General features: G+C 36.0%; 1 protein-coding gene across 1 annotated transcript in view; it reads right to left on the bottom strand.

The window, feature by feature from the left end:
• SORBS2 (sorbin and SH3 domain containing 2) overlaps positions 1 to 15,584 on the bottom strand; it is a gene marked incomplete at its 5' end in the record, with an annotated part of 156,767 nt that overhangs the window by 126,898 nt on the left and 14,285 nt on the right. The window contains one exon of the mRNA XM_084286703.1: positions 7,819 to 7,942. The remainder of the gene's footprint in view (positions 1 to 7,818; positions 7,943 to 15,584) is intronic.

Here is a 15,584-nt window from a genome sequence, read left to right as displayed (position 1 = left end):
GTAGCCAATAACAGCAGTAAAATGTAACAAGCTATCATAGAACTGACTGAAAAAAAACTAAGGTTTGGCCTATCACAATTTGTATTAATAGCACAATTTGTGTTAATAGCACAGCTATATATGAAGGGCCAAGCCAGCTACCAGGGTCTAATTGAATTGTCTTACACTGAACTTTGAGCTCGTTTTTTTGTCCACTTGCCCAAAGCAGGACACTGATCTGTGTGGTTACGCTAGGAATCTATGTATTGACTTGGAGCTCTCTCAGTGCCAGGGCTACCACCACCACTTCATTATGCTTGGCACTGTCCAACAGTGCCAAACCAGTTTTCTTTGTTCATCACTTTTATAGCAGCAACAGACAATTACATATTCCAAACTTCCAAGAATAATTTCTATCATTTTCATACTGATATGGGTATATGGAAGTTTCTGTTTCACTCGGATACGTATGCAAGTATGCCAGAATCAATGCATTTCCACTGATTTAGTGCATGTAGGAGATACAATCATAGTTGCTCATTACAGAATTTAATGAAACGTTAATCCATGCAATCATTTTTTTCCCCTCACTTAAGGCAGCTACTGCTGTGAGTTTTCAGAAAGGAATTAGAAAGGAATTCACCAGTGTTAACAATTAGTGTGTAACACTCCATGGAACATGAAAAGTATTCTCAATCATGAAATTACGTAGTGAGAGCAACAAACAGAACTATATATTAAACATGTCTGCTTGAGATACTGTAGTTACAAAAGGAAAAGAAAAAGAGAAGATTTACACACAGAAAGGCTGTCAAAAAGCAATGTATAGATAAGGTGCGTGCACTTAATGTAGGGTGCTGTGTTTTCATTCTGTTGAGATTTCCTCTTCTGTTCATTGTAGAACACAGTCTATTGTTACCGTGCATAACTCACTTGGATATAGAGGCTTTATTCAATTTGAATGGAAGTATAAGAGCAAGTATGAAACTGAAAAGGGGAGGAAATTAAAAACAGTATAAGAGCTCAACAAGCACAAGGAAAACTTTCAACATCTTTCAGTGCCTCCTGTGCCAGAATCAGAAGTATTACTTAAGGAAGATCCAGGCTTCTAAGTTTACTAAATGGTTCATTCCAATATTACCATGGTCATATAAAGATGGAAAAGATGATCTCTGCAGAAAGAAATAATCATTTTAAAGCTTGCCTCATTTCTGCTTGTCGAGAAGCATGTGATCAAGAAAGACATATTTGACCACAAAAACAAACAAACAAAAAATAAATCCAGAAACCTCAAAAGAAAAGCAAAATGTAGAACCCTCTGATCAGTTTTTAAACTCCCTCACTCTACATGCGGCAGTTTATGCAAAAACTTATAGATAGTATTTTGAGTTTATACAAAACAGGTGAGTAACACTTAAAATAACTGACCAGACAGGTAGAAATTTATTACATTATCTACTCAAGAGTATTCTACAGATGCATAGTAGCAGCTGTTTGTGACAGTTCAATAGCATTACAGATGAGAACAACCTTTGTCCAGGGCCATTCTGGTTTTCCAGATAATTGCCAGACAAGTTATTATTCAATGAATAAACATTTTGTAAGAAGCAGTTCAACCAGCTGACTCAAACACCTTTCAAACTTACTGTTGTATTTGCTGGCCTGTAAAAGATTTACTCAAGGGAGCCTAGATTTCCACTAGAAACAGTCATCCAACTCTAAAAAACCTTTTTGGTCAAGCATATATTATTGCTAAGTATAAACTTCAAAAATTAGTTCAAAAATGTATTTTGGCACTTCTGCCAAGTTGACCAGTTTTGTTCAAAGCCTGATGAGAAGTCAGTTCCTGTTTCATTTCAGCTATTCTAGCCATTTGTTATTGCTTATATATAAGCAATATATATTAAGCAAAATATATATATATAAGCAAAATATTGTGTATATATATAAATATATAATCACATATCTGCATAGACAAGTGTTTCTTGATTAATCATTTGGTTTTACAAGCAATTATTTGGCACACCTTGCTACAGAAGTCTAGGCATTGTAAGTAATTTGGACAAATCTTCCAAGATCACAGGATGACAGATCAACATCATGCTGACCTGCCGCCTGTCACTTAACTGTTTTGCTAGAAAACCACCATGCAGTCAGCTGCTACAGACCGATAAGCCACACAATTATTTCCAAGTCAGTAGATTTATGTTTATCCTATTTACATAAAGGAGGGAAGTCCAGTCTGGTGGGGAGAGCTGTGTATAGCAACCTTTGCCACTAGCATTCACAAACTTCACAGGGCATCAAGTTCTAGAGTTTGAAGTAATTCAGTACTTCCCACGTGCAGCACATTTATACATTCCCTAGGAATTACATGTTTACCTAGTTACATTTTTGAGCTTTAGATTTTTATATTTTTTTCAGAAGAATCAAAGCATCATCCTTGAGAGGATAAAACTGAATTCCAGTTCAAACAGTAGATTACACGGTACACTTGCTCAATTTTACTAAGGCATCTTTCATTTCATGCAAAGATTGCTGTAAAATGCTCTGTATGAATGTTTTACTGTTAGCTACTCCAAGAGATATCAGTATGAAGTGATCTAGCTTTAAATATTCAGGTCTTACACTGCAGTTAGGCTTCCACGAATCTGCCCGCAGAAAATTAAAAAAAAAAAAAAAAAAAAAAAAAAAAAAAAAAAAAAAGGCTTCTTAAAAACATTCAACGTTAGCTGAATGCTGCTTCCAGAAGTCTAAGGCCAGGTCTAACCACTGTTTCTGACAGAGGCAGTAGTCTTTGAGTACACAAGAATGTTCCAGAATGTTCCAGACTCTCAGACATAATATCTCTAAGTTTTGTTTGTCGTTGTTTTAAAACATACTCATTTCATTTCCTCATTTTAAAACAAAAGTCCTTAAAAAGTTTTACTCTCACATTTCAGCTGTTAAAGAGTTAAAAGGTCAGAGCTGTAATATTCCAAAAAATCAGCCATCAGCCTCCTCTTCAATACTGGAAAGCTTTGTTCAGTGCATGGCCTGAATGGGAAGTAGAAACCAAAATGGGACTGTATGCCATTTTGAGAGCCAATGGAGTTCTGACAGTGAGTTAGTACTACCTATATTCCACAACCACTATGGAAAGATCAGCTAGATAATTCTATATAACGAAGGCTATAAAAACCATTGAAAAAAGTCCTCCTACTGATAGAAACTCACCTTGACTGCACTGAAAGACTTTTACCTACAGAGAGGAACTGGCTCTCCAAATTAGCTATTCTTCAGGTAAATCCCCTCACAAGAGCAACATGGCTTATCTTCTTTTTCTTGCCTCCTCTGCTTCCTTTTCTCCCAGGGAGCAAATAAGATAGGAAGACTATTTTCTCTGCTGTTCTATCTTCTACTTCCTTTGATTTTTAACTCTCCAACTTGCAGAGAAGAGGTCTGCTGCTTTCCAGAAGATCCAGTGACAGAGTTTTAGGGTCGCGCATAACTGAGAGAAGAGGTGCTGCAAGATGCAGCAGAACTGTTATTTTAGGCCTATTGAGAAGAATCATACAAGCACAGGAATCCTATACATGTGTTCCTCATGGAGCACTTCCAAAGAGGAGGCTTCTTGTATGTTAACTTGCAGATTTCACTTTCAGCTTCACAGGGACGGAACCACTGCTACCTTTATCACTTTTTTTTTTTTTTTTTTTTTTTGATTATTATAATTTGCACAGATTAGGTAAGACACGCATGTTAAGAGTCTTCTTTACTGGTGGTTAGATTTTTTTTTCCAGTATGATTTCTTTTTTTTTTAATTTTTTCTTAAGCAGCAGCATTTCTACTAAATGATTTTAATGGGGAAGAAAAAACCTTTCTGTGGAACAAGTGATTAGCAATCTCAAATGTCGAAGCAGCCTAAGTGCTCAAGTTGCCTCCAGTAATAAAGACGATGTAGCCTTCTAAACAGCATTAAACATTTAGGGACGTAAGCCACTAATGAAACGTACTAATTCTTAAGCCACTAATATACAGAGACAAATGCAGCCTTACACACAAACATAAGCAGGTAATGTCTTATGTGAGCCACTCTGAAAACAGATTAAAGCATACTTACTAGACGTATGGTTAAGTGCTTACTTAGGAACAGACAGTGTATAAGCATGGTTTTCTCTTTGTAGTACAAGTGCACAGGTGGCCAAACAGTGATATTCTCTCCTATGTACCATGCAACTCCACTATTACCAAATCAACTTTTCAAACTCAAACACAAATTAGTCAAATAAAACTGAACGCTAGAGGCAGAACTGAAAATTAACCTACTCCTGTGTGGTTTATATGCAAAAATATCTGTTTTTCACTGACAACTACTTTTCTTTTTAAGATGGAAAATGGATACTTGAGGTTGCAGAATCTAAAAAATGTTCATCTCAAAAGGCCATTTTTTAGAAAGGTTAAGCTTGTTAAAGTTAAAATTAGTAAAGTTAAAATTAGTAACCCTGATACAAGATGCTTATTGCTACATTTAATTAAGAAGTTGTTACATTTAAGAAGAGATTAATTTTACCATCTTCCCCAACCCACAGGTCAATAATGATAAGGCAAAGGCTATCACTACTGTGATAATCCAGAATCCTGCTGCTTCCTAGTTCACTTAGGTCTATAAAAAGGTCAGTGCACAGCCTAAGTAAACAAAGAGGAATGCCACATTATTATTAGTTCCCCCCTCAACTCCCCCCTCCCCCCCCCCCCAGATAGGAAACAACCAATGTGCCAGGATGCCACCAAAATCACACCCTTTTATAACAATGAATTAGACACAGAATCACATCATGATGAATCTTTACGAGAGTTATATATTGCCATCTCAGAATAGTACAAGACTGCGTAAGCCCAGTGGAGAAACAACTCCTGGTTTTCACACCAGCATATGCATGCTCTCAAGTGCATCCATAGCAATGTATCTCCAATCAGAGACAACACAAGGATGAGGCATTTGCATGACGGCCCTTTCATTCAGATTGGTTTCCTCTATCATCAAATCTTGCTCTCCAGTTTTCAAAGCACCTTCTTCTTCTCCAGCATATTAAATCCATGCAGTTTGAACATATATCACTGAAATTCTGCTCGTGGATCAGAATTTGTGCAAATCAGACACCCTAAAACCCTACCGTCATTAATAAATGAACTGAATGTAGACCACTCAGTGGAACTGACATTTACACATTATGAATGAACAGTATATTAATTTAAGATCTTTATCAACAAGACAGACAAGCTATCGAGATCTACTGTTTCTTAAAGTAACAGCTCAGTAAAATTGTGCATTGTTAGGAAAACTTCTATACTGGCAAGAAGGAAACATTTTCTGAGACATTCTTTGATCAAATAAGTACACCATAAAAAGCTTATATATACATTTACCTCCCATCCCTCTATTTAAGCTTACAAAAACAATAAGGAGAGAGCACATTTATTTATGTAACCTAAATTGTTCCAAGCGAGCTTTTATTCTTCATACACAAAGAACTACAAATAACAGTGCTAGGCCATTACAGATTTAAAGGTTTCCTTGGGAACATATCATTAAATAAACTTTTGTATTTGCATTTTTTTTTTTTAAATGTATTTGACACCACCTTTGGGAAGTGAACAAAGACACACTGTCCAAAGCAGAAACTTGCACAAAATGCTACTGTTCGCTCCCCATGAATGCAGAGGTATACTTGCACAAAGAAAGAAATTCCACCACTCTCCTGAGACTTCCTCTCTTTAGTTGGAATTTAGTGCCAAGTTCCTCAACTAAAATTTGGGTTGTGTCAGCATGTCTGCTACAAGCTCTTGTAAGTCAATTTTGTTACTCAGTCAAAAATTAAATGCCAAACAAAAACGTGGTTTTATACAGTAACTTTAAAGTTACATGAATTTAAAAATTACCATTCATAGACAACCCTGGGCCCTTAATTAATATAATTTAAGCACTGTTTTTAATTGAAAATATTTCTTAAATATTTTGTCTATTACGCAGCCTAATTTCTAGTAAGTTCTCCTCCAACTATGTCTTTTGGACTTGTTAAGGTATCTCAAATTTCTGCATTGCTCCCCTAATACAAATATGCACTTAGTTGGTAACTACAGCATGGCCTCTGAAGTGTTCTAAGTTCCTTTGGAAGATTCAGCTTATTCTTAAGAAGTCTCAGTTAATTAATTATTTTTATAGAAAAAACATCCATGTAAGACTAGTTCACTACAGTGTGGTGGAAAGAACTTAGGAAACACAAGGACAGGGTGACTGATCTGCAGGATCAGGAAGCAGCTTCATGTGTGAGAGCAAGACAGGACCAGAGAACAGAAGAAATATAGGTTAATTAACTATGAGAGGGAAAAGGAGAGAAAAAGTGTCTCATTTGAAGCAGAAGTGTGCTTGGTACCAAAAGCCCTATGGTTTCAGGTGAACACCTACATAACACTATCGATATCTGCTCTAAGGAACAGCAAGCAGACTTAGATCCCTGATTCTCATATCAGAATAAAACATTCCTGTAATGAACTAAACCAGACTTTAACAATTTTTCAGGAATAGTAAAAGCAAGTTCCTGATTTTTACACAAAATTCTGTATTTTTAACAAAATTATATGCTACATGAAATGTGCATGTAGACTTCAGAGCTTCCTTTTTCGTCCAAAACTAAGCTGGAAAGTCCCCTACTAAATTGTAAATCAATTGGACAACGTTGCCTCCCAACAATTTTTATGTAAAAGCATTGACGCGTATATATCCCCCCCACACACTCCTCATGTAAATATAATGCAGAACTACTGCTTGGCAATAAATGTAGAACTGCTTTTATATAAGACTTGGCTTTCAGTATGTTTTTGAAATGAACTAACTTTAGGGCTATAGCAAAGCCTGACCAATGAACTATGCAGAACTAGGACATGCAGTAAGTACACAATAATTGTGGTAAACCAAAGGGCTACTATGCATGATTAGATTGACTAGATATATACAGGCTGCCCTTTAATGCTAGCCAACTGCTTAAATCCACAGCACTGAGCAAAAATTTTTTGCTCTTCAAAGATTTTCTTCACTTGAATCACAGTAAAGAATAAAAATAGAAGGTAGACTACAAAACCAACATTCTTTTGTTTGGGTTGTACTCTGATAAAATTCTATAACCAGGGGAAAAAAAAATATTTCAAGCAGTAGAGGCAAAAACTCAAGAAACTAAGCCTGCAATATCGTGAATTGAACTGTTACAGAATTATATTATAAAATGAATGACTGACAACCATGCTTACCATCCTATGACATAGGTGAATATTACCAAAAAAATATGCTGTTGCAACAACAATGTAGCAATAACATGAAGCTATTATATCTACACAAGATGAAACCTGCAAGCTATAAGACATGAATGAATCGCTGGCAACATTTATTTCTGAACTCTGGCTTGATGCTGAATGTACATTGTAATAAAGAGTCTGAAGCTAATTCACAAAATACAGAACATCCCAGCAGGTAAGTAATTTCAAGAAAGAACAATTACCATTTTTGCTTTAAGACATTTAATGATTTCATTATAGTGAACTGAGAACAAACTACCAGCTAAAGAATTACAAATCCACTTAACCCAAAGCATTCTACAGAAACATAAGGTAGTGTTTTGAAGTTTGCAAAAGCAGCACAGTTTGTAGACTTCATCATAATTCTATACGTATATTCTACACATATAGTATGCAGCAGAACTACTAGCAAAGAGAAGTTGTTTTCTCTGAACACTAATTAAAGCTCAAGAATGCAAGTCATAAGGGCAGGAAGAAAGACAAACCTTTAAGAAAAATATGACTTACCAGACAGACAAGTTTAGCTGTGTCTCTAGTGCAGAGGAAATAAGGACTTTCTGTATATGTAGATCTTGTTTATTTAGCCCTTTATGAAGATTTCTCTCAAGAAATTAAACTCACATGCAAGAGTCTGCAAAAGAAAGAGAAAGAAACCGAGCTACTAGCAGATGTTTCTGTTCAAAGCACATTTGAGCTATTTTCAGCAGCAGTGGGCTTGCCTACAATCAAAATGAAAATGCAATACAGAAGAAATGAAGAACCAGTCTACCAACCCAAGCAAAATAAATAAATACATAAACAGAATCAGGAAATCCATAGGGAAAAAAACAAACAAAACAAACAAACAAAAAAACACATCACCAACCCTTTGTTCATTATCCAAGTTTTTATTTAAAGAAACAAAGAGTAGGGAACAAGTTTGTGGATGAAAAAGGAAAATTCTGTTAAAAGTAGAGATGAGGCCTTGAAGACTATTATCTGTAGCTCAGGAAATGAATGACCATACCTTTTTTTTTTTTTTTTTTTTTTTTTTTTTTTTTTAAATGTGAAAAATACATCTTGAAATTGGTTGTCTCTAAAGATGCTTTGCCTTCTTTAATGAGAGGCTCATCCGAGATGGATGGACTTCTATTTGCATTTAAGTGCATCATATCTGGCTGCAGATGAATCAGTTGACTAAGCTTGAAGCCACTGGTTTGTTTCTAGTTTGTGTCCCAAGTTTCCAGTTTCAGCATCAGTGCTATTTTGGAAACTTAGTGACATGAAGCTGCTGGCACTCCATTTTTTTCCTACCATGGGCCATTCAGTGACATGTCAAAGAACTCCCCATCCCCTTATGCTGCATTCCCAACCAACCAGCTTAACTTTTCATCACACAAAAATACCAGGAAAACAAAGCATCAAAACAAATTAATGAGGATGGGAAAAGACCACAAAAGATCTTTTTAAAGCACTATCACCAAAAAAACTTAGTACTTTCATGCAAGGAAAACTTAGAAGATTTGAAGTTATTCTCTACTCAAAACCTAAAGCAAGCTGGTGTGGTAAAAATATTTTATATTTCAATATATATTGGATTTTCAGTCATGTTGTACTTAGCTAAATAGACTCATTTGAAAACGCTTTTGAAGTCATGGGTCACCTTAGTGTCTAGTGTATTTCTAAGTAGTAACTGTTTGAAAGTTATACAGACACCTGAAACAGGATGCCAAACACAGGCTACTTAGTAAGCTATTCAAGTGGTAAAGCAACTCTCATTGCTAAAAATAAGCAAAACTAAGTATATTTGTACCTCAAGACTCATATAAAAAAAAAAATCAGTAGCTATAATGCACTTATAAGAACAATGAAAAAGCTACCAAGTTTGAAAATAAAGCATAAATTCTTTTTGGATTAGCACAAGAAAATCCCTTCCATTTGATCTCAACCATTTTTAGTGTTGTTGTAGTTAAAGCAGCTACAATGAAAAAATACAACCCACAAATACTGAATACCAACCTGTCAAATTAATCATTGTTGCTGTTTTTTTTTTTTTTTTTTTTTTTTCTCTCCTCCAAATGGCTAGTTTGGTGCTATTATTTTACCACAAAACTAATTCACAGAAGTTAAAAAGCTCAGTTTATATTTAACTTGAGCTCCATGAACAAAGAGATTTAAGGAATCCAACAGCTTCGATTTTAGACAACACGTGATGGTGTGAATTATAGCTGGCTAGAGAGCTGTAATGAACAGGTTGAACATGCAGTGCAGTTTAAATAAATAGAAGACCTGTACATACCAAAACACTAGTGTCAGATGCTACATAACCTTACTATTCATATTGCTTTCGTCTGATGGTTACAGGCTAAGCCACCAAACTTTTTAATGTTAAATGCTAATGCCATGCAAATATGAAAATAGAAGAATGTTAAAATCATTGTTACCAATACCAATTCAGTACCCACGTAATGCAATACATGTCTTGGAGTGCAGTATTTCTTTTCTGAAGCATCTTCTCAGGAGGATGATTTACTATTAATATGTAACCCACTCTGGCACCTTGTTTTTTCACACACCCTCTGCAACTGGTTTTGTGTGAATGATTTACCTGTTAGCATTTATTTAACATGACAAAAAGACTGTTTCAGTATATACTGATATTTGCTTTAAATATGAGAATCATCTACAAGAAACACTAGATGCCAAAAAATACAATAAATATCATCTGGCTCTCAAAGAAATCTAATTATCTGTTCGTTATTAGTCAGGCTTGTCACTATTATCCAGATTATTACCTCATGCTTTTCAAAGGATGATAATAATCATATTTCCCATTTCATGGATATCAGCAACACTGATTTCAAGCACAACTTTTCTTTAGTGTCACCCTGTAGTACAATTTAATTGATGGTGAACAGTCAACCATAAGCAAGAAGTGTACAGCACACACTGCTGATGTAGGCATTTGGTTCAAGTCCCCACAGGCTCCATGTCCATGCATTACTGGTCAGAATTCTGACAAACCAGAAGAATCATGATAGATGAGAGAAGGAAAATTGTTCAACATGCTGATAGACAGAAAAGATGCCTAACTTCTCCACTGCAGAGAAATGCAGGAAATCTTGACTTTCACTGGGTTCCTAGACCTAACCTAAACACAACTGAGTCACTGAAACTTCACGTGCAATGGCTGAAGAATTCTTCTTCTGTGAGGTCAAATGGTGTACGTTCCAAACTATGCAGGTGAATTTATACACTGTACAACCAGGTGTAATTACCTTGTTATATTATTTTATACATGTCTTTATTACTTTATCATATTATTCTATATATGCTCTTAGTCAGATTTTGTAATAGTAGTGGAATACCTTCTAGTAACGTGATAATGTGCCTAAGTGAATTCCATGCTACCTGCCTCAAGAAGAAACACAAAGAGTATGGATCTCTACACATTGAAAAAGGCAGGACACCTATTGAAAAATAAACTGATGCAAGCTTTTGGGACATAGGATTCTGTATTTCAAGAAAGAATGTAGGCATTCAAGTTACTGTCATAGCTACACCTGGAACTTTTTCCTAACCACGAGGAAACTAAAAGTTGCCTCAATCAACTATCCAATATTAAAATACTACATTTTTTCTCAGCATGGCTACAAACAACAGAAACCAAGAAGAGATGCATGTCCCTTCCATAAACCATTTTGAACCTGGTGATTAAGCAGCTGTCATATCACTATTTTTCCATGAAGAGACATTTTGTAAAGAATAGTAAGACTAATGTTTATTAAGAACTTGACAATTTGAGCAATGCGTATTTCAAAGAATTCAAGTTACTGGTTTACTGAAGCAGTCTAGCTCTTATCTACTTATCTGTGGCAGTGCACATGATAATAGTATCTTTATTCAAGACACTTAGAGAAGTGGGAAATTACCTACATCCCTCATGGAAGATGAATTGCAACCTACAGAAGTGACACAAACAGCATGTATCAATACCTCACGGCTTCATTACTCCAGTAATAAAGATCTGGTTAAAGTCTCATCTTTCACAAAACTTTAAGAACATTAAAGTTTGTTGAAGTCCAAGTTATGTTTGTTTTTTTTTGTTTTGTTTTTTTTTTTTTTTGTTTTTTTTTTTTTTGTTTTTCTATTACTTCATTAGCACATTAGTTTTCCTGTATACACATTTCTATTCTCCAGTGTCTCAGTGTATCCCAAACTAGCTCTCCACATTCAGAAAGAAGAACGGGGTTCCACCCCACCCAAAGTCTTTGCTATCAGTTCCTTCAAAAAATTAATAGTACATGGCCCACCTTGCTAGTATCATTAGGTAATAACAAAGTTACTACCACTTTATCTCCAGGTTTAGTATAGGAGTGTTTCATTCACATATAGCTTATTAGAAAAACTTTGAAATTGGGAAGGAAGAACAAAAAGAGAAAACTTGGCGTTTTATTTTTATTTTATATATATATACATATATATATATTTTTTTTTTTTGGCTCATGCTCCTTGGAAAGCACTCAGGACACTGTCAAGAGTTATCAGCCAATTTCTGAACCAGCAAAAGAAGAGAACTTCCAAATATATATATATTTTTATTTTATTTTTTTTACAGAAGTGTTTAACTGATAACTCATACATTTGAGAGACATGGATCAAGAGATTAAGTATGAAGAATCATGCTCTCACTTAACTAATATCAACTGAAGTTCATGCAAAATGGCATTTTATGAAGAGCTGCCTCTGCTGTTTTCTCTAGAACAAAAGATCTGTGCTCTCTTTAAAAGGTGCCATCTCTTTTCAGCTATATTCTGTTCTCATTTTCATCTCTGGAATTTAAGTCTGTTGTCCTCCTTGCCCCCCATGATTACAACAAAAATATTGACTGATGATTGAAAAGATTATCTAAAAACAAAGCCCCTAGGCAGATTTTTTGTGAAAGTTCTCTTGTAAATAAGACATTGTTATCACAGTAAGCTGAATTTGCTTTGCATCTTAAAATTTGCTTTTCAGGAATCTTGGTATTTCTGAGAAATTGCACAATGCTACCTACTATCTTCATGGTTAGATACTTCTGAAGATGCAAAAGGCTTTTACATAGAATCAGCAGCTACGGATTTGAAATTCTTCACAGTTCTTTGAGATCTAATATATCGATTTATTAAAATGAAAAGCACCCTCAGATACTTATTGAGACAATACATCTCTGGACAATTAACCTGTTCTCTGAACAGAAGCAGGAAAGAGGATTAATACCAGATCTTCTGCCAGTTACCTTTGGCAAAACTTGACTAAATTTCACTGATGTCACAGATTTATTTTTTAATATCTAAGGACTCAACTTTGTTTATCACTGAAAAGGTTGCAATTTTTGATTAATATAGCACCATATAATATAGAATCCTTTAAGAATTAATGTGTCTTTAACTGCACACCAAATAAATACATTACAATATAATGAGAGACTTCAAGTGAAGTAAAATCTCAAGCGCATTTCTAAACAAAAACAAATCAAAAAAAAAAAAAAAAAACTACTAGAACTATATTATCTAAAGATTTGGAGCCTCTTCTTGGTCGCCTGTTGTAACCAATTTCAATACTTATGCCAGTTCCACATAACTTGCAGCAAACTATATTACTGTTCTCCTAATTAAGTGGAAAACACTCCAGTCACTGCAGCTATCACAAACTAGACCAGCAGAATGATATGCCTGCTAAGAGCATTATTTCACTAGCAAAACTAACTTCCTCTGTTCCAAGGGTAAACAGTCAAAAATGTATGGGGAAATAAAGACGAGAAGGCCTTTTTCAGGAAATAGAGAACAGAAGCCTATTGTTTATCTCACTATCAATATACACCACTAGTACATTGTTTCAAGAACTTCATACAAGGTCATTCGTCTTTCAGACTCATTTGCCTTTGGAATGAGTTCAGCTACTGTACGTTTGTGTTTGCTGAGGGGAAGGTAGCAGTTCAACTATAAAGCCCAAACCCCAGACGTGTGAACAAGCAAGAACCTTAAACCTGAAAAGCTCATTGTGACTTATAAACACAAATAACTGGGTTTATTGAACTTGGTACTCAGAAGGATTTTTGAGCCCAAATCCAGTGTTACAAACTTTAAAAACCTCATTTAGCTATACACAATTGCCAAAGCATCAATATATCTTTTAACAGTAGAATTCCTATGCCCCTAAAGCTCTCCTGCTAGACCAACAAACCAGTATCTCACTTTGATGAAACCACAACTGTCATGTACAAACTTGGATTTTATCAACATTGCATCTGAAGGACAGACATCTGCAAAATGTTCAAGGTATTTTCTATTTTCATAAAAACAGTGGAAGACTGTTACCCCACCACTTCTTTCATTCCTTCAAAAAATTGTTGATGGTTATTAAAACATCCATCACAGATCCTGAAAATCTGCATTAAATTTCTTGGAGGATTTCAGTCACATCTCCCACTTTGCTTACACAGAATACTAAGCATCAAGCTACAGTCCAGTCTTTTGAGGACACTGGCCCATCACCAGGTTTCTCTTTTGTGGCTCTAAGGCACAGTTTCATTAAGGGATGTAGTCTATTGACTCCATAGGTCAGGTTGTGGTTGGACTTGATGAACTTGAAGGTCTTTTCCAACTTACATGATTCAGTGATTCTGTCTTTCATATAGCAATTAGAGACCTTGTGTGGCTCACATAACAAGATCCAGAGTCTCTTTAGCTTAAAGACAATTTATCTGGGAGAAAGGAAAGTTCAAATGCCAGCCTCTCCTCCAGTCATGCTGAAATATTAAAACCAGAACAATAAAAGCCTTAGTTGGCTGTGAACAACAACACAGCCCCTTCTCAATGGAGCATTGCTATCACTAGGCTATGAGGTGACACATGCTCCTGTGCATGGCTGCCCCTCACAGTCTCACACCAGCTGGTCCACACAAAGCAAAAGAAATTCACAGAAGACACACAAGTCCCAGTTCCCCCCTTTTACTTCAAAGCGTTATGCCACAGAGCTCCACATGGCCCAATGTCATTCTGTTCTTTCTTAAACAGCCAGGTAATGGCCAGGCTGGCTTTACACCTCCACACTCTGTTCCGAGTTTCTGTTCCAATTACCATGACTAAATCCACCAAGGAATTAGGCTTCTCAATAATTACCACAATGGTGTTCAGATAATTTGCTAAGCTGCCAATTTTGTAAAGAAAAAAATAAGGGACCTACATTACAAATGGTCTTTAATTTTACCAATAAAGCAATTTTAACATTTTCTGCTATTCATAGCACAGAGGTCAGGCAAAAGCAGACCTACCACAACTGAACCTTTCAGGCTCTGAATCCCAGGGAGAAGGGAAAGATGCTTGTCAAATCAACACAGCACAAAATCTCTCATTAAAAGTCAATCAAACAACAGTGGTGGGAACCATCTTTCCATAAATGTCCCTTTAGTCAGCTTATCCACTGTGCTACTACAACCCACTGAAATGAAAACACACAGGCATGTGTGCAAAACATAAAGACATAAGCAACTGCGTAAAGCTTTAAAGGCTTCCAGCTACGACTAGACTACACTTCGGTGTTTTAGAACACAAGTACTGGTGGAGTTTGATATCTTTCTGAATTGGTATTTTCCAGAAACACTGCTCAATGCAATATTTGATTTTCAGCAAGACCCAACATTTGTATTTGGGTTCCCTACTTCCAGTTGCAACACATTAACATAAAAAAGAAAAAAAAAAAGGCTAAAGTCAGACAAAGTTCACTGACATACAATTGCTTCAGATTCAACTCTCAATCTGTTGCTCAGTTTTCACACAATCGTGACAGTTATCCATTCCTAAGGCTGCAAAGCAAGTAGTTATTTAAAGAGCTCAGCCATCACTAGACTCATGCCATTTACAGCTACACTGCCTTCACTTTTGCTTCAGGTTGCTTACAGGTGAGAAAAGGTGCTGCTGAAACACCCGAGCCCACCGAGCCGTCTCCTGCTCCTGAGAACAAGCAGTCCTCAGGAGCAGTAAGAATAGCAGAAGCAGAAGAGTGGTAGTACAAGCAGTACAAATAGTAGAAGAATTACTGCTTTCACCAGTACAAGGTGCTGAAACAAATCTATCCCAATATTGGTGTCTTTATCAAGGCCACAGACATCATGAACTCCTTTGGCAATGACATTACCGAACGGACCACTGGAAAAACAAGTCATCTGGTGCACTACAAGGAACATTTCCCCATCTTTTTTGGGGAGGAGAAGTCAACTGCACACGAGCAGCTGACCAGGGAGATGGCTCAGC

The sequence above is a fragment of the Netta rufina genome, assembly GCF_964035555.1.
Source record: "Netta rufina genome assembly, chromosome: 4".
Classification (NCBI taxonomy): Eukaryota; Metazoa; Chordata; class Aves; order Anseriformes; family Anatidae; genus Netta; species Netta rufina.
Note: the sequence above shows the minus strand (reverse complement) of the source record. Positions and strands in the feature narration are given on the sequence as shown.